This window comes from Camellia sinensis, chromosome 3 (genome assembly GCF_055761805.1).
Source record: "Camellia sinensis isolate YWXY chromosome 3, ASM5576180v1, whole genome shotgun sequence".
NCBI lineage: Eukaryota > Viridiplantae > Streptophyta > Magnoliopsida > Ericales > Theaceae > Camellia > Camellia sinensis.
Window position 1 is genome coordinate 205514157 of NC_138963.1, and position 25219 is coordinate 205539375.

The window sequence follows — 25219 nt, forward strand, 5'->3', positions numbered from 1 at the left end:
CTGTCCATAGAATTAGCTACTTAATCGACGATATTGATATATGACCTGAGCTTTGTTTGCAGTCTTCCGTATGTATTTTATTATTATTATATATATATTTTTTTATTTTATTTTTTATGCCCTCTATCTTACTAACTTCTTGCTTTGCAAGCGGCAGACATGATATCTGAGATTGGCCTCCATCAACATGACGCTATCGAACAAATCGTCTTTCTCACAGCCAAAGTTGAAAATGAAAAAGCCAAGGCTATGGAGGCCTCTCTTAGAGCCGAGTCTGAGGCAATGAAAGCGGTAGAAGAACGAGCTCGGGCAGATACCGAGGCAGAAAAAACTAAGAGTCCTGACCAACTCAGGTTGGCCGCCGAAGAGAGGGCGAACGCGAGTGACGACGTGCTCAAGTTAGCCAAGAAGGTGATTGCCAGACTGGAGGTCGATTTGGAAGAATCGAAGAAGGCAAAGGAAATTGCTGACTCCGAGATTTCCAAGGCATTCCAAGCTTGGAAGGACGTCGCCTTAGAAAATTACGTGAAGAAAGTACCTAAGTTCGAGAATCGGGGCTTCAAACATGGGTGGCTCAAAGCCCTCACTGCCGCCAATGTGACATTGGAATAGCCAATTCCATATAAGTAGGTAGATGTTGAGTCGCTAGAGTTTGACCCCGAAGATTGACTAGGGTCAAAGTAACTTTGATTTTTTCTTTGGTATCTTGTGTGCGTAGTTTTTATATATTTTTGTTTATTTATTTGGGTTAGAAGTTAAATGTAAGGTAATTTTCAAGTGTAAAATGACTACTATTTGTACTCAATTTATTAATGAAAATTGCCTTTGCCTTTCTGTCTGTTTGCTTCGTGTGCTTGTTAACTGCTAAGTAGGATGATTTAAAATTATGTAATGAGTAAATTAGTTCAGTGTTGAAATAACTTTGCGTAGCTTTGCACTTTAGCCGAATAGATCAATGAATCTGCCCTTAGCTGATTAATGAACGGAACCGCTGAACATCGATAGTTCATGGATTGGTTGGAGCACATCCATTTAGCGGCGTAAAGCTTTGAAGTTTAGCCGAATAGATTAATGAATCTGCCCTTGCCCTAGCTAATTAATGAACGAAACTGCCGAACATCGGTAGTTCATGGATTGGCTGGGGCACGTCCATTTAGCGGCACAAAGCTTTGACAAATAGATTAATGAATCTGTCCTTGCCCAAGCTAACTAACGAATGGAACCGCCGAACATCGGTAGTTCATGGATTGGATGGGGCACATCCATTTAGCGGCGCAAAGCTTTGAAGTTTAGCCGAATAGATTAATGAATCTGCCCTTGTCCTAACTGATTAATGAACGGAACCGCCGAACATCAGTAGTTCATGGATGGGCTGGGGCATGTCCATTTACTGGTACAAGGCTTTGCCAAATAGATTAACGAATCTGCCATTGCCCAAGCTAACTAATGAACAGAACCGCCGAACATCAGTAGTCCATGGATTGGCTGGGGCACATCTATTTAGCGGGGCAAAGCTTTGAAGTTTATCCAAATAGATTAATGAATCTGCCCTTGCCCCAGCTGATTAATGAACGGAACCGCTGAACATCGGTAGTTCATGGATTGGCTGGGGCACATCCATTTAGCAGCACAAGGCTTTATCGAATAGATTAAGGAATCTGCCCTTGACCAAGCTAACTAATAAACGAAACCACCGAACATCAGTAGTTCATGGATTGGCATAGAAGATTGAAGAGATCGCTTTGGGAATACTGTACCCGTAATTAATAAGTGGGGTGGGGGCTGCGTGTGCGTAGGTGCCATTTTTGTGTTCAAATTCAACAAATTGCGAAAGGAAAAAATAACATTGTGACGAATGAAGCTGGATGATTTCAGATGGCAAGAAGACTATTCTTCAACGACAGAGGGGAGGGTAGGACATTGGCGGAACTGGACTCAGAGATGAATCGAGGTGGTGATCTTACACTCACAGGGAGTAGGACGTCGGGGGAATGTGAGTGGCGTCACTCCCCACGTCGTCAAAGTAGGTCACCCAGAAAGGAGAAGCAACAATGAGGTAACTCCCCCTGCACGAGAGAAGAAACTAGTGGGCCACGGCGCTCGTTGAGTTTTTCGATCTTCGTTGGGAACAAACCGACGACGGAAGTGGATTTGATTATCTGCAATCCAAAAATGGCAGTCGAGTTCACTCGACAAATTTTTTGGCTAGAAGTTCAACAGTCAATGGTCGGCCGGCCTGATTTCGAAGTTTTTTGGAAGGGCGTCCATAGAGCAGTAAAAGAGTTATATACCTCCTATGAAATTGGCATACAATTGTGTATAGCGCGAAGAGAGATAGAGCAGAAAGACGGTCGCATTCGCAGCTTGGAAGCTTGCGCAGATAAAGCCGAGAATGAGCTGAAGAAAGCTAAAACCTCTGAAACTCAGTTGGCGAGTCAAGTGAACCCGATTGTCGCGAAACGGGTAAACCGGTGAATTTTGGATCACGTGATTGCCGACCGAGACATGGCGAGCATGTTCGTAACAGAAGCTGCGAAGACCAGGTGCTATGAACAAGGCTTCCATGATGGCCGAAAAATTGGAATAGAGAAGAAGAAAGGAAAAACTAGCCGATGAGGTCTGTCAATGCGAAAATCGTGGATTTAAGCATGGGTGGATCAAGGTTCTCCAGGGCGCGGGCGTTGGTTCGGTGTCGCTTTTATATCAGAGTTACAGTTTTCCCTTTGAGGCTTTCGATGTCAAGAAGACTGGCGACGAAGATGGAGCCGAATAATAAATTTTTTTTAAATTTTTTTTTTTATGTATTGTTTCGTTTTTATGTAATTCATGTATTCACGATCTATTTAATGAAACATTTTATTTTGAATGTTTGTATATTGTTTCAATCAATGCTTGTAAATTAAGTGATGACCTTCATCTATTGCTTTATGTCAATCGCGCTTGCGTTCGCCAATCGTGATATCCATGAAGGGCGGTCCGAATTTGAAGACTTATTCAGCCCAAACGTGTCATTCGCGGATGGGGCTCCGAATTCAGAGGCTTTCGTCTTGGCCAATTGTGATATCCATAAAGGGCACTTTGAATTTGGAGGCTTATTCGGCCCAAACATGTCATTCGTGGATGGGGCTCTAAATTCAGAGGCTTTTGTCTTGGCCAATCGTGATACGAAGTGCGCTCCGAATTTGAAGGCTTATTCGGCTCAAACGTGTTATTCGCGGATGGGGCTCTTAATTCGAAGGCTTTTGTCTTGGCCAATCGTGACACGAAGGGCACTCCGAATTCGGAGGCTTATTCGGCCCAAATGTGTCATTCACGGATGGGGCTCCGAATTCAAAGGCTTTTATCTTGGTCAATTGTGATATCCACGAAGGGTGCTTGAAATTCAGAGTCTTATTCGCCCCAAACGCGTCATTCGCGGATGGGGCTCTAAATTCAGAGGCTTTTGTCTTTGTGATACCTACGAAGGGCGCTTCGAATTCGGAGTCCTATTTGGCCCAAACGTGTCATTCACGGGTGGGGCTCCGAATTCGTAGGCTTCTGTTATCAAACCAAAATTCACAAAGCAGGGAGAAAAAGGGCATTGTATTGGAAAGTGAAAGTTGTACATAGCGAAAATTCAAAATAGGCTACCATGCCATACAGGATGGGTTAATGATAAAATTTACGCAAATGCATAGAATTCTAGGGACGTGGTAAACTTTTTCCCGACAAGTCTTTGAGCCGATATGTCCGTGTGCCGACGATTGATTCAACCTGATAAGGGCCGTCCCAATTGGGGCCTAACTTTCCATCAGCGGGATTCCTAGTAGCAGGACGCATTTTCTTGAGGACCAATTCGCCATGTGCATAATGACATAGCTGTACACGTTGATTATATGATTTACCGAGCTGTTGCTGATATCGCGCCATAGAAGCAAAGGCATGGTCTTGGCATTCCTCAATCAGAGTCAAGTCCAACGCCAACATCATGTCATTATGGCCTAAGTGAAAAACCTTCATTTTCAGAGTAGGTAAGTCGATCTCTAGGGGGATGATTGCCTAGGTTCCAAAGCATAGAGCAAACGACGTTTCCCCAGTGGATCACCTTGGAGTAGTGCACTGAGCCTACAACACATTGGGCAGCTCTTCGACCCATCGACCTTTAGCTTTCTCCAACCTTTTCTTGATGCCATCTATGATGACTTTGTTGGAAGCCTCTGCTTGACCATTGCTTTGTGGATAAGCCGGCGAGGAAAAGTACGACCAAATACCGTATGTGTTGCATAATTCTCAGTAGACGCTACAATCAAACTAGGTGCCGTTATCTGAAACAAGTGCTCTTGGTATGCTGAATCACGTTATGATATTTTTCTTTATGAAATGCTTATCGTTAGTATCTCGAATATGTGTCAGTGCCTCTGCTTTGAACCATCTTGTGAAGTAATCTATCGCGGCAATCAAGAATCGCTTGTTCCTTGGGGCCTGTGGCAATGGTCCGATGATATCAAGTCCCCATTGAGCGAACAGCCAAGGACTGGTGATAGAGCTTAACTCTTCGGCAAGTAGATGAGTTAAAGGGGAAAACTTCTGGAATTGTTCACATTTCTTAACATAACACTCGGCATTTGTTCTCATGGTCAGACAATAGTACCCCTGTGTTACGGCTCGATGGGCCAAAGAACGCCCGCCTGAATGGGCACCATAACTGCCTTCATGTATTTCACCCAGAAGTTCCTTGACTTTATCCGGGTGAACACATTCTAGGTACGGACCAAAAAGGGATTTTTTGTAGAGCTTTCCCTGCGGATCCAAGTAGTATCGCATGGCCTTGTTTCGCAGTTTATGTGCTTTTTTTTTTGTCCGTCGGGAGCTGCTCGAAGGAAAGGAATGCAGTGATAGGGTCCATCCAACTTGGACCTGGTTTAATGATGTTGATCTGAACTGATTCAGAAGAGGCAATGCTCAGCTCAAAGATGAATCCTACTTCAATTGTCCATTTAATCTATGAGTTGATGGTAGAGGCTAGGCAAGCCAAGGCGTCCACATGCGTGTTCTGATCCCAGGTTTTCTGATTCAATTCGTGATGATCGAATTTTGCTAGCAAAGAATTCGCCGTTTTCAAGTAGGCTGACATGTGATCATTTGGCTGCATATTCTCCCTTCAACTAGTTGATGACTAGTTTTTAATCACAAAAAACAAGCAGACGCTACACACCAAGCTGAAGTGCATTTCGTAGGCCGGTTAACAGTACTTCATATTCGGCCTCGTTGTTTGATGCATCGAAGCCTAATTTGACAGCTTGCTCGATTATTGCCCCTTCGGGGGTCATGATTACTATGCCTGCCCCACTGCCTCATTGGTTAGATGATCCGTCACAATACATATGCCAAATGTCTCCAACATATACTGTCCAGTTCGGCCTAGGTTGCACTTGTTCAAACTTAAAGTCGGCGAGGGATCCCGTGAATTCGGCTACAAAGTTGGCGAGCACTTCTCCCTTGATGGAAGTTCTGGGCAAAAATTGGATATCATACTAACCAAGTTCCAGAGCCCATTTCGAAATGCGCCGCAATGCTTCCGCACAACAGAGTGCTAAACGGAGGGGATAGTCCGTTAGTACCCCAATGGTATGCCCCTGAAAGTATTGCATCAGTTTCCTTGCATCCATCACGAGAATAAGGATTAGCTTTTCCAATTTCAGTGTCAGCCATTGCTTTACTCACATAATAAACTGGTCACTGCTCCCCAAGTTCTTTCTTTAACAGTACGGTGCAGACTACCGGTCGGATATTGCCAGATACAAAATGAGCAGATCGCCTGCCGAAGGTGTTGCCAAGAGTTGTACTGACCGGAGGTAAGCTTCAAGTTGTCTAAAGCTGCGTGGCACTCGGGGGTCCATTCAAAAGTCTTACCTTGCTGAAGTGTGTGAAAGAATTGTCAACAGTAATCTGTGGAATGGCTAATGAACCTGTTGAGCACGGTAGCCATTTCCATCAGCTTCTGAACCTCTTTGACCGACTTAGGAGAGCCAAGCTCTAGAATTGCTATGATTTGCCTCAGGTTAGCTTCGATTCCGCGGTGGTTAACGATGTAGCCAAGGAATTTGCCGGATCTGATGCCGAATCCACATTTCGAGGCACTCTGCTTCATTTTATAATTTTGAAGAATACCGAATGTTTCTGCCAGGCTAAATGAGCTCGCTTTTCTATGCACTTGACCACCATATCGTCGATGTATACTTCCATGGTACGACTAAGTTGTTCCTTGAACATGGCAGTCACTAGTCTTTGGTAAGTTGCCCCCACATTCTTCAGCCCAAAGGGCATGACCTTGTAGCAATATGTTCCTCTTGAGGTGAGGAATATGGTTTTTTCTTGGTCCTCCGGGTGCATGGCAATTTGATGGTAGCCTCTGTAGGCGTCCAAGAAGCTCATGCATTGATGATGGACCGTTGAGTCAACAAGTTGGTCTATTCTGGGGAGGGGAAAGTTGTCCTTGAGACAAGCTTTGTTCAAGTCTGTGAAATCCCCACAAACATGCCAAGATCCATTCTTCTTTTTTACTAATACGGTATTGGACAACCATGTAGGATAGGTCACTTCTCGGATTGCCCCGACATCAAGTAATCAGTCAACCTCTTCAACAACGGTCGAGCTATGCTCTACAGCAGACTGCCGACTTCTCTGGATAACTGGCCTGCATTTTGGATCGATGTTTAAGTAGTGTTGAGCCATAGATGGATCTACCCCTGGCATCTCGTACGGTGACCATGCAAACACGTCGAGGTTGCCGAGTAAGAAGGAGACGAGCTGTTTCTTGTTGGCCTTGTTCAAGGAAGCACAGATCATGAAGAACTTGTCAGGATTTCCATTGATTTCGACCCGATCCAGGGCATCTGTTGCCTTTTCACTAGGTATCTTTCCAACGTCTTCAAGGCTTTCCCAATTTGGTACCTCAATTGAGTTCATTTTCAGCAGTTTTGGTCTTTTTGCGGCCACCAGATAGCATTCTCTTGCTGATTTCTGAGAACCCCGAATCTGTTCAATGTCGTACTCAATTGGGAAGCAAAGTAACTGGTGGTAGGTGCTCGACACAGCTTTCATGGATGCAACCAATTTCTTCCCATGATGAGATTGTATGGTGAAGGAAGTTTAACATTCAAGAATTCTACATCTACTGACTTGGTGCTCGCCCGAACTGGTAGCGTGATTTTGCCCAAAGGATACTCCAGGTTAGCGTTGAAGCCGAATAATCTATACTCAGCTAGGGATAGATCCGAGTCAGTGAAGCCGAGCTTGACAAATGTTTTGCAGTACATTATTTCTGAAGTACTTCCTTGATCAATGAGAACACATTCAATGGTGAATCTATTCACGCACAGCTCGATTAAAAGAGGATAAGTGTGGAGGAGAGTTACTCCAACTAAGTCAGTGTCATCGAAACTAATCCTCCCAATTTCATGGGGCCGTTTCGCTGGTGTGATCGGCCTAGATTGCACCTGAATTGTATGCACCTCAGATGGTGTCAACAAGTTTTATATCATATGAATTACACCAAGTGGAGGCGAATCCGGCTGTAAGGCTACTACGTTTGATGAACTATTCTTCTAGACGTGCTGCGCCAGCCGGCCGTCTTGTACTAGTTGCTCTAGGTGACCATTTAGTGCATAACAACTGTAGGTGTCATGATTGTGGTCTTTATGATACTCACACCGTTTATCCCGTCTTCTCGTATTGGGAGGTTCCATCATCTTGGGCAGCCACTTAAAGAACGGTAGGTGTTGGACTTTTGACAAAATCTTACTAATCGGCTCTATTAACTCTGTATACTTCTTGTCTGAGCGTCTTGTGCGACTGTAATCCACTTGATGTTGTTCATTGGCTTGATGTGAACATTGATCATTTGATCGGCGTGAGTCATGCTTTTTGTCTCGTTTAGTCTGATTCCGTGGATCGGGGCTTCTTGATGGCACGATGCTAATTGGCTGAACAATTCCTGGCGGAACCATCTCAAAGGCTTTTTGCCCGGCTTTGACCCGCAAGGCATCGTCTTCCACTTTGCAATACTTTTCTACTTTCTTCATTAATGCCCAGATTGTTTTTGGGGGCCGTCTGGTCATTGAACTACGGAGGGAACTATCAGGATGCAATCCCATGTTAAAAGCGGTGACGGCCATGAAGTCATTGTAAGCATCATCTACCAGATTAAAGCATTCCCAATAGCGGGCCGAATATTCACGAAAGGGTTTCTTCTAGTTTAATTTGCATGGCCCAAAGAGAATCGGCTTGCTTCGGCTGGATCTCATTAGTGATGAATCTTGCCCTGATTGACTTTTGGAGTTGGGGGAAGTTCTTAATCGATGCTGGCTCCAGTTTATAATACCACCTGACGACCAGTGGTCCCAGACTGCTTGGAAATATCCGACACATGAGGGCTTCATCATCAGGGTGAAGCGTCATTGCTGGCTTATAATGATGAATGTGATCAAGGGGGTTCGATTTTTCGTCGTAAAGGGTGAACAACGGTGCTTTGAACGTTTTGGGTAACACAGCCCTTGCAATTCGTCGCACGAATGGTCATGCTTATCTTCCTCATCTGAATCATCGCTTCTCCCTCGTTTATGCCGTATGTACAGACTTCCTTCAAATGAGCTGGATACGTCAACTCAGCCTTTATTTCTAAGTTCCGGGGACGATGAGTTAGAATCACTGTCATGATCTCATTTCCAAAGTCGACGTTGTCGACCATCCTTCTTTCCCGAAGGTCGACCCTGGTCTTGGCATGCGGCCTTTTGGGATTTCGCCACCTCCAAGCCCAAATCCTGGCGTAGGCGTAGGTCTCTATTGCATAGTAGAACACTTACACATTTGTCCACTTCCAGAATAGCTCTGCCCTGCTCAAAAAACACACTGTTGGATTTTGCATTCGTGGTCGGCCGGCCAGGAGTGAGGGCCTGCTGGCCACCAATGAGGGCCTGCCGACCATAAAAATTGGCCTGTCGACCACTGTTTCATAGTTCATCTTGCAGCAACAGAGAAATAGAGCATGCAAAGGGTATTCTCAAGGGTTTGTCTGCATAATTCACCTCTCCTTATCATGAACAAATCAAAGTAGTAAACTCGGTTCACAAACCATTAACTCAAGCAATTTCATTGCATGATGGCTTATGAACCAAAGCGTGCAAGTTCAATAAATGCAACAAAATAAGACTCTAACCTCCTCCCTTTCATGAATTGATCAAGGGAAGTGGTGACGTCAGAAACTCGAACCATTTCATCACTAATGAGTATGAAATGTCTCAAATTTCCATATTTTCAATTAACGATTGAACACAAAACCAATTTTTATCTTGCACCATTTTAGTCCCATTTTAATTACTTCCTTTTAATTACCAACCATCCTTTAATTCATTGAGTCCAAAGGTGAGTTTAAGATCCTCTAATGGAAAAATGGCTCAAACCAAGAGTTGCTTTGGGCATGAAAGAGACATCATACTAGTGGTAATGAACCCCCAAAGGGATTAAACCATTTAGCATGACATCTCAATCTCATACTTAAACAAATAAGTAGTTTGAACCAATTTCAAAGCAAAACAAAACAAAGAAAGGAGGGAGGTTGCAAACATGATTAAAAGTGATCACAAGTATGGAAATCCATAAATAAATGCAATCAACTCAAATAAGATGGTGTCTAAGGCCTAAAACACCAAACTCATGAGGACAATTACACTACATGCATGCAAAACAAAGCTCAAATGCAACTATCAACCAAAAACAGTGCTAAAGTAGTCTAAACAAAGTTCTAAAACATGCTGGAATTAAGACAAAAAAAAGCTAGATCAATATGCTAAAACATAGCATAAGTTAGGCTAGTATGCAAAACACAAGGAAATGAGGCTAACCCCTCCAATTTTGGACTTCAAAACATGATTTTGGCCATTGAAATAACTCTGAAAAACAGTGTTAAAGGCTCAAAAACATATAGTTAAAGGATGGAAAACACAAGGGAAAATGCCTTCAAAACAAGGTACGAAGAAGGGTGAACCACGCCCCAACCTTTAATGGCCTTGAAAACCAAGTTTCAACCTAAAAAATACAGAGTTTTTACAGCCCAAAAACACTTGGAAAATTGCAAGAAATAGAGTAGTTAAAGCAAGTAAAGAAGCAAAACCTTATACCTTTTGAAGAGGAAATCAATTTCAAGCAACAAAACCAACCAAACACACCCTCAAGAGCTCCAACAAGCTTCAAAGACACCTCAACTCAAATATGGAGAGGTTTGGTTGAGGGTGTATAGGTAAAGGTTAAGGATATATAGACAAAAGTGTAGAAATTTGCAAGAGAGAGAGAGATAGAGAATTGTAAAGAGAGAGGAAAAATTTTGCTCCAAATTTTTTTTAACCCTAAAACATGAGAGAGAGGTCTCCTATATATAGAAAATCAAGAAATTCCCTCAAAAACATCTAACCATACACATGGGAGCAGATGCAAACATCTGTGCAAACAGCTAGCACAATTGTCACAAAATATCTGCAAAAGACACTAGTGGCTGGCAGGCCACATCAGTGGCCAACAACCAAGAGTGATGGCCAGCAGCCCAAAAAGGTGGCCGACAAGCCACCAAGGGTTGCAGGCTTAAAAAGCTAGGGATTAGTCCAAAATAGGGCAACAGGGGCTCAAAGAAGCATCGTTCCACTAAGGACTTCGAGTATTTGACAAGCATATAGACTCATCATCGTGTGTGCCAACGATGTCGTCCAAGTCGTAACGGCTACCTACGTATCCCTTTGCAAGGAATCAAACTAGTGTAGTTCTAGGGCAAGATGCAAGTGATATGCACAATGACTTTGAAAGTTGGACTCACACGCTTCGGGAAGCTGGCTATTTTGAAAACTCATGATCATGCAAGATGATGCAATAAGCAAGAACAACTGTGATAAGCAAGAGTAAGATAATAACATATGACTGAGTAGCTTCAAGCTTAAAACCAACATAGGTTCCATGCAAAAAGATCTAACACACACTCCCACGCCAAATGCGAGACGAGGAAAGAAAACACCGCTCAAGGTCATGCTTCACGCATCTTGAGAAACTGAGATACGAAAACCGCTCGGGGTCGTGTTTTGCACGTCTTGAGAAACAAGAAAAATTACTTGGGCTCACGCTTCACGCATTCTGAGAAACAAGAGGAATGAAAACTACTCGAGGTCATGTCTCACACGTCCCGAGAAACAAAGGAAAACCGCTCGGGCTTGCACTTCACGTGTCCCGAGATACAAGAAAAATCGCTCAGGCTTGCGCTTCACACGTCTCGAGATACAAGAAAAATGCTCGAGCTCACAGTTCATGCATCCCGAGATAGAAGAAAAACTGCTTGGGTTCGCACTTCACGTGTCTCGAGATACAAGAGAACCCGTTCGGACTCGTGCTTCACGCGACCTGAGATAAAATATGCCCAGGGCTGCGCGTAACACGTCTTGAGATACAAGACAACTGCTCGAACTCACATTTCACGTGTCCCGAGATAAAAGAAAACTTGCTCGGACTCACACTTCAAGCGTCTCGAGATACAAGAAAAATCTCTTAGGCTCGCGCTTCAAGCATCCCGAGAGGCAAGAAAAACACTCGAGCTCACGCTTCACGCGTCCCGAGATAGAAGAAAAATTGCTCGAGCCCGTACTACACGCGTCCCGAGATACAAGAGAACCTGCTTGAGCTCATGCTTCATGCGTCCCAAGATAAAACACGCCAAGAGCTGCGTGTCATGCGTCTTGAGATACAAGAAAACTGCTCGGGCTTGCGCTTCATGCGTCACGCCCAGAGCCACGCATCGCGCATCTTGAGATACTAGAGAAACTGCTCGAGCTCGAGTTCGTGCTTCATGTGTCTCGAGATAAAATACATCCAAGTCGACGCTTCATGCGTCCTAAGATACCAAAAAATTACTCAGGTTCCTGCTTCACGTGTCTCAAGATAAAACACCCCAAGGTCGCGTGTCACACGTCCTGAGATACAAGAAAACCGCTTGGGCTCAAGCTTCATGCGTCCCGAGATAAAACACGTCTAGGGCCGCGCATCACTGTGGACTCGCTTGTTTCTATGCCCTGCCTTTCGGAAAGGGTTTGAAAAGAAGGCCTCACAGTTTGGACTCCCACGGTTCTGAATCTAGTCTTACAAAGTGCAATATGAAATCGATAATCATCAAACAGTCCAATCTCGCAAATCTTTTCGAAATATCGATTTTAAATTAAATAATGCCAAAATTGGACTGCTTTGCCAGATATAGAGTCGCAACTTAAATATTCTGTTTTGGGAAAATTTAAGAAACCCCGACTCATGCCAAAGGCCACGTGTCCGTCATCACCAAAGTTTCGTCAGCTCGGGAACTTGGGTACGAGGGGGGAAGGTCATGAATTCAGCACCCCCGCTCGCCCAATCAAAGATCGGCCTCTACTAACCATGATATGAGTTTTTATAAACATTATGTGTTTTTATTCCGGTTATTAATCTAACCTCACTACGTGATGCGCACAAGCAAGTATAGACTAGTCACAAGCCTTGGAATAATTTAACTCATGTTTGTTTGCGAAAATGTTTGAATTTGCCACCCTCAAGTGGGCTTAAAGATCCGGATTTGCCACCAAACATAGTGGGCTAAAAATAGGATTTTGGCCACAATAAAGTGTGTTAAAACGCACATTCGTTGAATTATTCAAATTCAAACAACAAAGCCTTCATCCACAGGCATTCATGCAGTTTAGCATTTAAGCACATAGCCTCATGGCAAGAATGCTAATAATGGAAATATGACAATCACACTCATGCAAGTATGCTAAAGAATAAAACTCACCTAGTACTCCAAGCCAAAACAAAAACTAGTTAGAAAAATGCATAATCCTAACTATAGAAGATGCCTAATGCAACACATGCAATATGAAATTAATAAGCTCGGCTACTAATATGGCATATGAAATGATTTGATAACGTGCAGTTAAACACGTATTCAAGGAAGATATTGAAATGACGATGCAATTTGAATAATACGCCGAGCCTCGGTGCATGCATGACAAATGAATGGATGCAAGTATGCGATATGCTAATTGAAATATGTCCCAAAACTAACCATCAAAAGCGACTAAGTAAAAGGGAGAAAGAAACCGCTCGGGCTTGCGCTTCATGCATCCCAGAGATAAAATACGCCCAGGGCAGCGCGTCATGTGTCCTGAGATACAAGAAAATTGCTCAAGCCCCCACTTCACGGGTACGGAGATAAAACAAGCCCAAGACCGCGCGTCATGCGTCCTGAGATAGAAGAAAACAGCTCAGCCTCACTCTTCATGCGTTCCGAGATAAAACACGCCCAGGGCCTCGCGTCCCTCGTCCTGAGATACTAGAAAATAACTCGAGCTCGCACTTCACATGTCTCGAGATAAATCATGCCCAGAGTAGTGCGTTACATGTTTGAGATACCAGAGAAACCGCTCGGGCTCACGCTTGACGCGTCCCGAGATAAAACAGAGAGGTGTGCGATAGATGCAAAAAATAAACAAGTGCGACAGATGCACAAAACATGTTCCATGTAAGATAGACAACCGACGTATGATATTAATTGAAAGCATGTTGTATGCAAGAAACAAAAACATATTCTATGAATTGACTGCATGTTCTATGCAAAATTGATAGCGTGTTTTACGCACAAATGATAAATGATGCAAGACATGCGTGCGACATTACGGGAAATGCACATTCTATGCAAGGGAAAAGAACAAAAGCATAAAATGAATAAAACAATACTCGGTGGCACCTCTGATTTACCTCTCGGAGGAATTGCAACATGTTCAAAAGGATACATCTTGTTCACAGTATCAAATAGGGCACGTTCATTCACCGGAATGCAGCTACAAGCTTTTAAAACAGAACCTTCCACACACCACTCGAGAAAAAGAAGCTCCAAACAGCACCAGGACCTACTTGAGAACCACCGACCACCGATTGGCCACCAAGGGATATTGTTGGCCACCTACCGGCCATCAAAACAGCTTGCCGGCCACCGATGGCAGATCGAGGCTGTTTGGCCTCTAGACACTTTTCTTCTCTAGATTCGAGCTTTACACACGTTTTCTAACGTCTCACGCACACTTAATTCAATAAACCCTCTTGATTCTTAACATTTTGAACCGATCAAAATTTGTTTTCAACGCTTTTTCCCTAATTTTCACCCCTTTAGGCTTGTTCTCCTCGAGTTTCTCTCGGGTTTCGTGAACTTTTTCGGACTTTGACTTTTTCTCACATTTTCTCTCTCCTGGGGTTGATTTTTCTAAATTTACCCTCTTTTCCTTATTTTTCTTCCTTTTTCACCTACTTTTCACCCATTTTCTAGACGGCAGATGATATACCACACGACGGGACTCCTCCCGGGGTTCCACCTACATTCCCACCCATTCCCGATGTAAAAGGGCCAATAGTTGCTGAGGTTGGCGAGATAACTCAGGGCATTGAGGCTGACCTCAAGGCGAAGACGGTACGGCCTTTTGATCCGGTGAGATATCATCCCCGCATGCACATATTGCCACCCGGAGGCATTAGGCGATTCGGCGACTTTGCTCGTGGTGTACCAGAGGATCTCTTGTGGTGGGAGCCAGTCTCCCTCCTTTTATCCAACGCCACTAAGGTATGAACTCTGTTTTCATGCATTCCTGCTTGTCTTTTCACTGCATTTCTTGCATTTCATTTCATCTGACTGTACTTTCATCACTGCCTGATTTGATTACTCTACCTTTCATTTGACTGTACTTTCATCACTACCTGATCTGATCGTACTGCCTTTCATCTAACTGTACTTTCATCACTGCCTTTCATCTGATTCATCTATTCTTTGCCACACGGAGACGTTCGTGCCTATAGGGGGTACAGAGAGACGATAGCTAAGGATTAGTATGACAAGCTCCCTGCCTATAAGGGGTACGGGACGCACCGAAATGTCTCTAAGCAAAGTGAGTTATTCGAAGGACGGGAATGATTTTACCTAAAATTCTTCTGAATACAATATCGTACCTGCTTAAGAAAGAAGCTCAACAAGCATAACACAGTAAGAGTGCATGTTCTATGCAAAATGAATAACCATGATGAAATGTTAGAGACATGTTTTATGCAAAACATGCGAGAAACAAAACGGAAGCATATTCTATACAAGGAGCACCGGAGCCTGTTCTATGCAACATCGGAATGCATATTCAATGCAACAGTACAAAATGCATGTTCTATTAATAACACAACATGCATATTCTATACAAGATAATTGGAAGCATGTTCTATGCATGTTCTATGCAAAAACGGAGGAATGCATATTCTATGCAACAATAGAGGGATGCACATTCTATGTAACAATGGAGGAATGCACATTTTATGCAACAATGGATTAAATAGCAACTTCCGATTTACCTCTCGGAGGAGCTGCAACAAGTTAAAAAGGATACACCTCATTCGTGTTGATTAGTGATGAATCATCATGCACCAAAGACATAGTTTAGAACTATCGCAGAGACAATTTGAGCTTAAAAGTGAACTTTTCTTGAAATTTCTTAAGGACTGAGGACACAAAACAACTGCACAACACAAAGGAGGAGCATTGGAAGCTTGTCAACCACCAGGGAGTGGTGTCGGCCACCTGTTGGCCACACTTAAAGGTTGTCGGCCACCGATGGCAATTCGGGCCATTTCGGTCTTTTTGTATTCGGGTCTTTAAGTACACATACCCAAGCTTCATTTCCTCACACCTCCCTAGTCGAAATTCATCCCTTTCTCTCTCTCTAGACATTTTCTCCCTCTAGATCCACACTTTATACACGTTTTCCAATGCCCCACAAACGTTTAATTCGCTAAAACCTCTTGATTTCCTTCGTTTTGAACCGATTGAAATTTAATTTTGGTGCTTTTTTCTTCATTTCCACCACTTGAGGCTTGTTATCCCTCGAATTTTTCTTAGGTTCTATGCCTTTTCCCAGGCTTTGGCTTTTTTTTTTTTCCTTTTTTCTCTCTTAGGGTTGACTTTTGGCATTCTCTACTAATTTTGCTCATTTTCGCCCACTTTCTCATCTCCTTTCCAGATGGCAGACGACATTTCCCATGATGGCACTCCATCAGGGATGGAGGCAGATCCCGAGCATGTGCCATTACCACCCAGGGTATGACCCTTTTACCCGGAGGCATATCACCCTGTGGTGCATGTGCTACCGCCCGATACTATTCGTCATTTCAAAGGTTTTGCACAAGGCGTGCCAGAGGATCTCTTGCTATGAGAGCCAGAGTCTCATTTATCCTACAGCACCATTGAGGTATACACTGTCTCCTTTGATTTTCTGCAATATACCTTGCATTTCTTGCATAGATCACGCTTACGCTGTCTTTCATCTATTTATCTCAAACACATTCTTGCACTGTATTTCTCACACTACCTTCTCAAACACATTCTGATTACAGGGGAACTCTCACTCTATCCGAGGATACGGAGCCACATCTGCAAGGGAGTGGTATATGGACCTCCTAGTTAGCGTCCGCCAGATTGTCGACGAGGCTGGATTCAGCTTATTCTACACGGGGCTATCACGTCTCATAGCGAGCAGGCCCTTACTTGGCGGTAGAGAGGTGCTGGGACACCACCAACTCTTCCCACTTCTCTGCCGTGGGAGACATGACGATGACTCCCTATGACTTCGCTATGCTCACCAGCATCGAGGTAGGGGATCAGCTGATCCCTTATGACACAGACATGGGTGAGTGGGAGGCCACCTGGATCTACCTGCTGGGGGCTCACCCATATCTTTTTCAATCAGGGATGGTTTGATATACTTGGTTTGCTGATCACTTCAAAGGGATAGAGCCAGAGACCTTAGAGGAGATCGAGCAGTACGCTTGTGGGTTCTTGATGTTCCTCTTTGGCACCAGTTTGTTCGCCTACAGGGCTAACATTGACGGGCTATATCTCTTGAGTGCCTTGGTGGACTTGTCTCGAGTCCGGCTTTACAACTGGGGCGGCGCTAGCCTCGCTACCTTTTACGGCTACATGAGCTCGACCTCCCGCAGGAGCAGGAACAGAGTCGGCGGCTACTGTAGAGCTTGGAGGTATGCTTTACTTTTCTACTTTACATTTCCTACCGTGCTTTCTGCTTTGCACTTTCTGTACACTGTACACACATAGTCTGATCTCTGTGTTTGCATTTGCACATTCTGTACGCTGCATTATACACCCTACTTTCTGCACTCTGCATTCTATATTCTCTACTTTCCGCATTCTCTGGATTCTGTATTCTCTAGACATTGTACACACATTATGCTTTCTGCGTTTCCCATGTTTATCGGTTGTATACTCATTGTCGCTCTTTTGCTTTTTGCAGCTTTGGGTATATGCATATTTTTCGACCCTCGCCCCAGAGCCGGAGGTAGAGATGCCTCATGTTGTGCCTTACTCTCACCGGTACGACGATAGGTGCGTGAGAAGGACTAGGGAGACCTTCTCATTCTTCTGCATGTATTTTCACACGGCGATTGCCACAGAGGTAACTCAAAGCCTACAGTTGTTTTTACTTTACTTCAGCTCTGATTCATATTCCATATCTAATGGCAACTAACAATCTGTGTATTTGTTGCCTGTAGATCTCATGGCAGCCCTAGGCAACGATGCCTAATGGTGTCAGGTACCAGTTTACTGACGCTTGGGGCACCTCCCGTTACCGACTTGTACTCGAGGAACCAATAGGCCGAGCCTAGTTCTTAGGCGAGCGCCTCGTACGCCAGACCTTAGGTTTGCCGTCGCAGGCGGTTCCCATGCTACCTCCGCCATCTATGCGGGCAACAGAGAGTCTCTTCTCCCAGGAGGTGATCGACTTTACACGAGTCGTAGATACCGATTACTTTCTTGGAGAGGGGACTATGCGACATATATCCAGACACATCTCATGCCTCCCTTAACGGGTACTCGTGCTCGTGTAGGGAGTGCAGCAGGCGCTCCTTCGACGAGCAGGGCTTGAGGGCCGAGGGGCAGTGCTAGAGGGATGTCCTCCGTCAGACAAGGCTTCGGTTGGCCTACGCTTCCTACCGAGTTGACATGTTGGTTACACACTGGGGAGGCCTATCAAATTCTTATTAAGCCTACATTGCCCAGGCACAGATATGTTAGAGCACCTGATTCACCTCCGGTATGCACTACAGTTCTCTTTTTTTCCATTCTCGCTCAGATACTCAGATATTCATTCCTTCTGAATATTGATCATTCCCAATACATTTGCAAGCACCCGCAGGGTACGTCGAGGGATTGCTTGAGATGTTGGCCTCATTCGAGAGAATGATATTAAGGAGTCAGGCACTACTCGGCTTCTACAACATTTAGGTACTTTCTTCAATTTTCTTACATTCCAGTCGTCAAATTTCGACTGACACAGTCAAACTAACATTTCAACTGAACACTTCCTCACACTACACTGATAGACTGCATCTATAGATCACATCTAACACACTACATTCGCACACTATATCTGATCTCTACATCATATCTGATATACCTGCTGTTATAAATATGAACTATCCTTTCAGGTTACACTCGTACCGATGGGACCAGTAGCACCTGCAGCATCGGTACCAGTGGTGTCCCTTCTGGTGCAGGGAGGAGAGAGTGACAGGCTCCAGTACGCGGCTGTAGACTGCCAAGAACTCCGTTCCGCGCGCGAGGGCATGAATTGGGTTCATAGCTACTACAGTTCAGATTCCTATCACGGTTCTGAATCTAATCTCACAAAGTGCAATGTAAGACTGATAAATCACCAAAGAGTCCAAATCCGGCAAATCGTTTTGAAAAATCGATTTTAATCAAAAAGCGTCAAACATGGACTGTTTTTTCAGATTTCAGAGTCACAACCTAAATATTTTATTTTTGGAAAATTTAGGAAACCCTGACTCGTGCCTAAGGACACGTGTTCGTCATCACCAAAGTTGCCTCGGCTCGGGAGCTTGGGTACGAGAGGGAAAGGTCCTAAAATGAGCACCCCCGCTCGCCCGATCAAAGGATCGACCTCTACTAACATGATATCTTGTTTTTTAAAACACATGTGTTCTTATTCCAGTTTATTAGCTAACTTACTATGTGATGCGCACAACACACAAGTATAGACTAAATCACTCAAGTTGGAACAAAACATCTCATGTTTGTTTTTCGAAAATAGTTTGAAGTTGCTACACGCAAGTAAGCTAAGACGCGGATTTGCCACCCTCAAGTGGGCTTTAGAAAACAACATGATTTTGCCACTTCAAGTGGGCTTAAAACTCACATTTTGATGAATTGCTCCAATTCAAGCAATGAAACCTTCATCCATAGGCATTCATGTAGTTAAACACTAAAGTATTTAGCCTCATGGTAAGCATGCTATCATGGTAGCACTCACATGCATGCACGGATGCTAAAGCATAAAAGCTTACCTAGTACTCCGAGCCAAAACATAAGCTAGTTAGAAATCATGCATGATCCTAGCTATGTCAAGAATGCTTAATGCAACACATGCAAAATGAAACTAAGATAGGCTCGGCTATTCTAAGATGGCATGTGAATGCAACTAAAGAACATGTATTCAAATTGGTATTGAAATACAAAGCAGTTTGTATGATGCGTTGAGCCCGGTGCATGTAAAACAGATGAATGAATGCACGCATGCAAGACATAAGTATGCTAATTGAAACATGTCCTAAAACTAACCATCAAAAATTGTTAAATAAAAGGGAGAAAGACGTGGGGTTGGAAGACATTCACACACACACGCACGCTTATTACAACAGTTTTTCCCTCTCGACGGAGGGTTCGAATAATTAGCTAACTGGCTAATCAAAGCTAATTAAACTAATTATTACAAAATGAAACTAATTAACTAATTCTAGTTAACTAGTTAGGTATTACAACACAAATTGATAGCTAAGTGCATTAACTAATTAAGTACAGAACCAAATAGTTAACTAGCTAAGCAAAGCAATTAAAAGGAGCCTCGGGGCGAGAAGTGCATGCATGCTCGGTCGCCTCGTTCGGAAATCCATCACTATGCCCCAACTTGCCTCTATTTGCATTTGATCTCAGAACACTGTACAAACGTCCAGATAGCTTCTACTCCATCATGGAGACCTCCAGGAAGGCTGCCGACCACTTAATGGCGTTGTAGACCACCTGTAGACCACTTACACATGCTGCAGACCAGAAAAAGTGGTCAGCCAGCCACTTTTACTGGTCTACCGACCAAAAATTCTGCCCAACTCTAATTTGCTGCAACAGAGAACAAGAAGGGGCACGACAGTGTATTTGCAAGGTATGTGTGCACAACCACCCTCCCTATCATTTTTCAAGCTCAAGGAAGTGCGGTTCTCGACTCTCGGGCCACCAACCGAGCATCGCAATGCACGATGGCCGAGAAGCCAAGTTTGCACAATTCAATGTTAATGAATGCACAAATAACATATAAGAGCCTTAACCTCTATCATGCATGATCAAGAGGGTCGGCGACCGTGAAATGAGACACGTTTCATCACTTCAAGTATGAAACGTCCCTCATTTTTCTTGTTTGGATCAACGCCCAATTCAAACACAATGCAATGCAACATGATTAACCTATCAATGCTAATGGCATGCGAACACAATGCAATGTAATAACATGCAAACAACATGAAAACACCATAAGCATGTCAAAACAAAGTCCTTAAGCATGAAAGCTAGTGAAGGATTCAACACAACGGCTATGTAATGCAATGCTCAATGGACCAAACCAGCCCCAAATAGACCTCATGCACGCCAAGACAGTGGCCAAAATACTCTGAAATGATGGCATGAAAAGCAAGATATTGCATGCTCATGCATTGGCCCATCAACTAAGCATAAGATCACAACTCTCAAACATGATTAAGAAGTGACAAACATGGAAGTGTGACAACACTATATGCTCTAAAATCAGGTGTGAAATGATGCCAAATCATCCAAACAACACAAGCATAGCATGCTAGAAAGCCTAAGGCACAAGGCTATTAAAGGAGACTGCACAAGAGGCATGCAATACATGGAACAAATGATAGAACTGACCATAGACAGAGGTCAAATAGGTCAAAACAAAGACCAAAACATTCTGGAATAGGAGCTCAAAAGTCTAGGCATGCATGCATACAAGTTAGGCCATAAGCGAGGCACAAAGGCATAACCCTTAAAAGCACTCAAAGAGTGGAAGAAATGAGAACATGGCTATGCTATATGCTCTAAAATAACATGTTAAATGATGCCAAATCATGCACATGTCACAAATGAAGCATGCTAGGAGGCTCAAAGCTTGAAACTAGCATAGGCACTTGCACTATAGCTATGCAATACATGAACCATACGGCCAAGACAACCCAAAACAGTCCTAGAGCATGTCAAATCAAGGCTAAAACATGCACGGAGTGTAGCCAAAACATCAAGTAAGCTAGGCCAATGAGCATGGTTACGCTACAAGTGTAAGAAGCAAATGAGGGATGCTCTAACCAAACAAAAACAGAGTTGTATCATGGCAAAATAACACCAAAAACACACTGAAATGGCAGCCCAAAAGCTTAGGCAAGATGGCATACATACTGGCTCATATTTAAGGCATAAAGCACAACCTTCCAAAAGCATTGAAAGAGTGACACATGTGAGTGTATGGCCACACTACATGCACTGAAATCACATATCAAATGATGCTAAATCATGCAAATAGCCCAAGCAATGCAAGCTAGTGACTTGGAAACTCAAAGCTAGTGAGCAAAATTGCACTGTGGCTATAGAAAGCAAGACATGCATGACCAAAACCACTAGAATCAGACCTAGAGCATGCTAAAACATGGCCAAAAATGTGTTGGAGTAAAGAATACAAATGCAAGAAAGATGAGCTAAAACCTTAAGCATACAAGGCTAGTTTGCAAGGATTACACTACAAGTGTAAAAAGAAAGAAACCAATGGACAAACCAACCAAAAATAGAGTTAAGGCATGCCAAAATATGAATAAAAGTTTGCTGGAGTGGAGCCAAAAACATGCTCAAATAGTGGTCCAAAGCATAGAGCATGTTAGGCTAGTGAGTGAAATTGCACTACAAGTGCAAGGAGCATGCAAGAAGCAATCAATCTGACCCAAAACAAAGCTACAGCATGCTAAAACAACACCAAAAACTTGCTGAGATAGGACCAAAACATGCTAGAAAGATGAGCTATCAACATGAGCATGTAAGGCTAGTATGCAAAATTTACACTACAAGTGTAACATGCAAGCAACCAATGATCAATCTAGCGCAAAACAGAGCTATGCCATGCTGAAATAATGCCTAAGACATGCTAAGATGGAGCCAAAACATGCTAGAAAGATATGCTCAAACATGAGGCCAACAAGGCAAGCAACCAAGACACTAGGAGAGAGGATGACCCCCTCCTATTTGGGACCTCAAAACACACTTTCCATCACTAAAATTTCTCTAAGTTTTAGTGGTGAGAAGGCCAAAAAAAGGTGGTCCCAATAGCTTAAAAGGATAGCACAAAACAAAGCCAAACAAGGCACAAGAGGGGGTAGACCACCCCCAACACCAAAGAAGCCTTAAACAAACATTTCAAACACTTAAAAATGAAGCTTTTTTTAGTAGAAAGTTAAGCCTAAAAAATCATGAAAATAGGGCCTAAGACTTAAACAAAACAAAGCTTTAAAAGGATTAGAGCCTTACCCTTGAAGACCAGGAACAAAACAACTCTAGTAGCTTTTCTGAGCTAAAAACCAACTCTTGAGTTCAAACAAGACCCTCAGGTACCTCAGCAACAAGAGTGTGGTGTTTCACTAGGTGTTTGTGTGCAAAAGTGTGAAGAAACTACACTTTCAAGCACAAATATGGAGCAAAGGAAGAAATATAGGGATAGAGATGCATTTATAGCTCTAATGCAAAATTTTGAACCTGAGACAAGAGGGAGGAGACTCCTTTTATAGAAAAACAAGCTCCAAGCTTGTTGAACAAGCTAAGGGCTTCAAGCAATCCCTCCATACACGTGTATGGAGGATGCTATCTGTGCCCAACAGCTGGCACATCTAGCAAGAAAATATCTGTAAAAAAATGCAAAAAAGGTGCCGACCAGTTGAGCGAGCTGTCCGGCCGACCAGAAAAAGTGGTCTGCAAGAAGACAAAGTGGTTGGCAAGGGAGAGAGGTGGTATGCACAAAGAAAGAAGGGTGGTGGCATGGCTGCCGACCACTTTAGGTGGTCCAAAGACCACCAAGACCAGCTGGCCGACCAGAAAACTGGCTGGCAAGGAAGAAAAGTGGTCTATAGGGGGAGAAACTGGTCTACACCCCTTGTTCCACCCTCCAGGAAAAGAAAACAAGGTTTGGTTCAAAACCAAACCAAAAAGGAAGCAACACAAAGGTCCACGGGACAAGGCATGCAGCCAGAAGCCCCGAAAACTAGTCCACGGGTACCAAAAGTGGTCTACGAGAGGGAAAGATGGTCTACGACCACAAAAAGTGGTCTACAGACCTCTATTTCCTTCTAGACCAAGGCAACAAGCCATGGTCCAGAAACCAAGCCAAGAGGAGAACGTTAAGAGGTCCCGAGACAAGGCGCTCGGCCAAAGGCTCCGGAAACCAGAAACTAGCCTACAAGAGGGAAAAGTAGTTTACGACCACAAAAAGTGGTCTATAGACCTCTCTCCCCTTCCAGGCAAGGGCAACAAGGCATGGTTTACAAACCAAGCCAAAACACAAAGAGTTCAGAGGCCCGGAGGCAAGGCACTCAGCCGAAAACTCCGGAAACTCGAAATGAGCACAAACATGCGCGATCATCGAGCGCTCAATCGATGACGTCTAAGTCTTAAGGTCGGTCAAAAATGGGGTGTCTACAGCGGCCGAGGGAGACGTTGTGGCCAAGATCGGAGGAGCCCTCTAGAGCCTATCATGAGTGATGACGACGATGAGACCAGCAAGACCGAGAAGCCTGTGGGTCAGCACGCTGAGTCATTTGAGAGCAGAGACGATGATGCTGGCTCGGGTTCTGCTAATGGAGATGATGTTGAGACAGGCTCTGAGGCAGAGAGCGATGATGACTTTGGTTCAGATTCTAGTTCAGAGGGAGGTACAAACAGCAGCGCTGACGGAGACAACTCTATGAGTCCATGCCCAGGAAGACGACGAAGAGGGCCTCTCGAGATTGAGATAGCTGGCACTGATTCATATGTTTTTGCTAGTAGTGTTAGCATATTGTACATTTTAGACAGTTTTATTTTCTTTAAAAACTGGTACTCTTTCCCAAAAAATAGTCGTGATCGGAATGAAAACCAGCTTTTTGTATGAAAAAGTGTTGTATTTTGCATTATGAGCATCGCATAACATCGCATAGCATAAAAACAAGATTGATGGAAATTGAACATCGTATTGGCACAAACTTTTTAATCAGGTAATGAACCGACTAACACCTAGCAAACAGAATAAAGCAACTCGATGAACAACTAATAATAACAACTCGATAATCAAAACAATACAAATACAACTCCACAAGCAAAGCAAAAACAACTCGATAAGAAAATTGAAACAAAATAGCTCAACAAAACTAATCAAAAGAAGACAACGCAATTCACAAAGAGCAAAACAAAACACATGTTCTCAGCACTCTCGACATACAGGTTGACCATAGGATAACCAGGAGACCAACGGCCATGAACAGAGGGTGTCGGCCACCAGTGGTGGCCGGTCAGCTACAAAAGGTGGCCATCGACCATCAACACTGGACGGTCGGCCATCAGTGCAAGAGACCTCCACATTGTTGCCACCTATCTTCCACTTAGTGCCTTATCTTCTACAAAAGCTGCAACTTTGTAGTTTCTTCGTTCTAGCTCTATTTTTGCCACAAATGGTGCCATTCTTTGCCAAAAAACTCTCAAATTTGATTGCAACTTCAGATGGCTCGGAAAAAGTGAATTTTTGGGGTTTTGGGATAAATGCACTATTCCCGTTGAGTCGTTCTCCGCTATGTTTTCCGTTCCTTCATGTCGCGCATAGGTGTTGAAACCCAGTTACACTTGTCTTTAGCTTTGGGGGCCAAGAGATGTGCCCTATAATTGGAGAATTCCAAGTTTTGATGTAATCTCGGCGTGACGAGGAAATCTTACCTTAGTCCTGTTTTAGCCATATCCAAGCTTTAAAAAGGATGTGTGGGCTCACTTTACATGAGGCTCGAT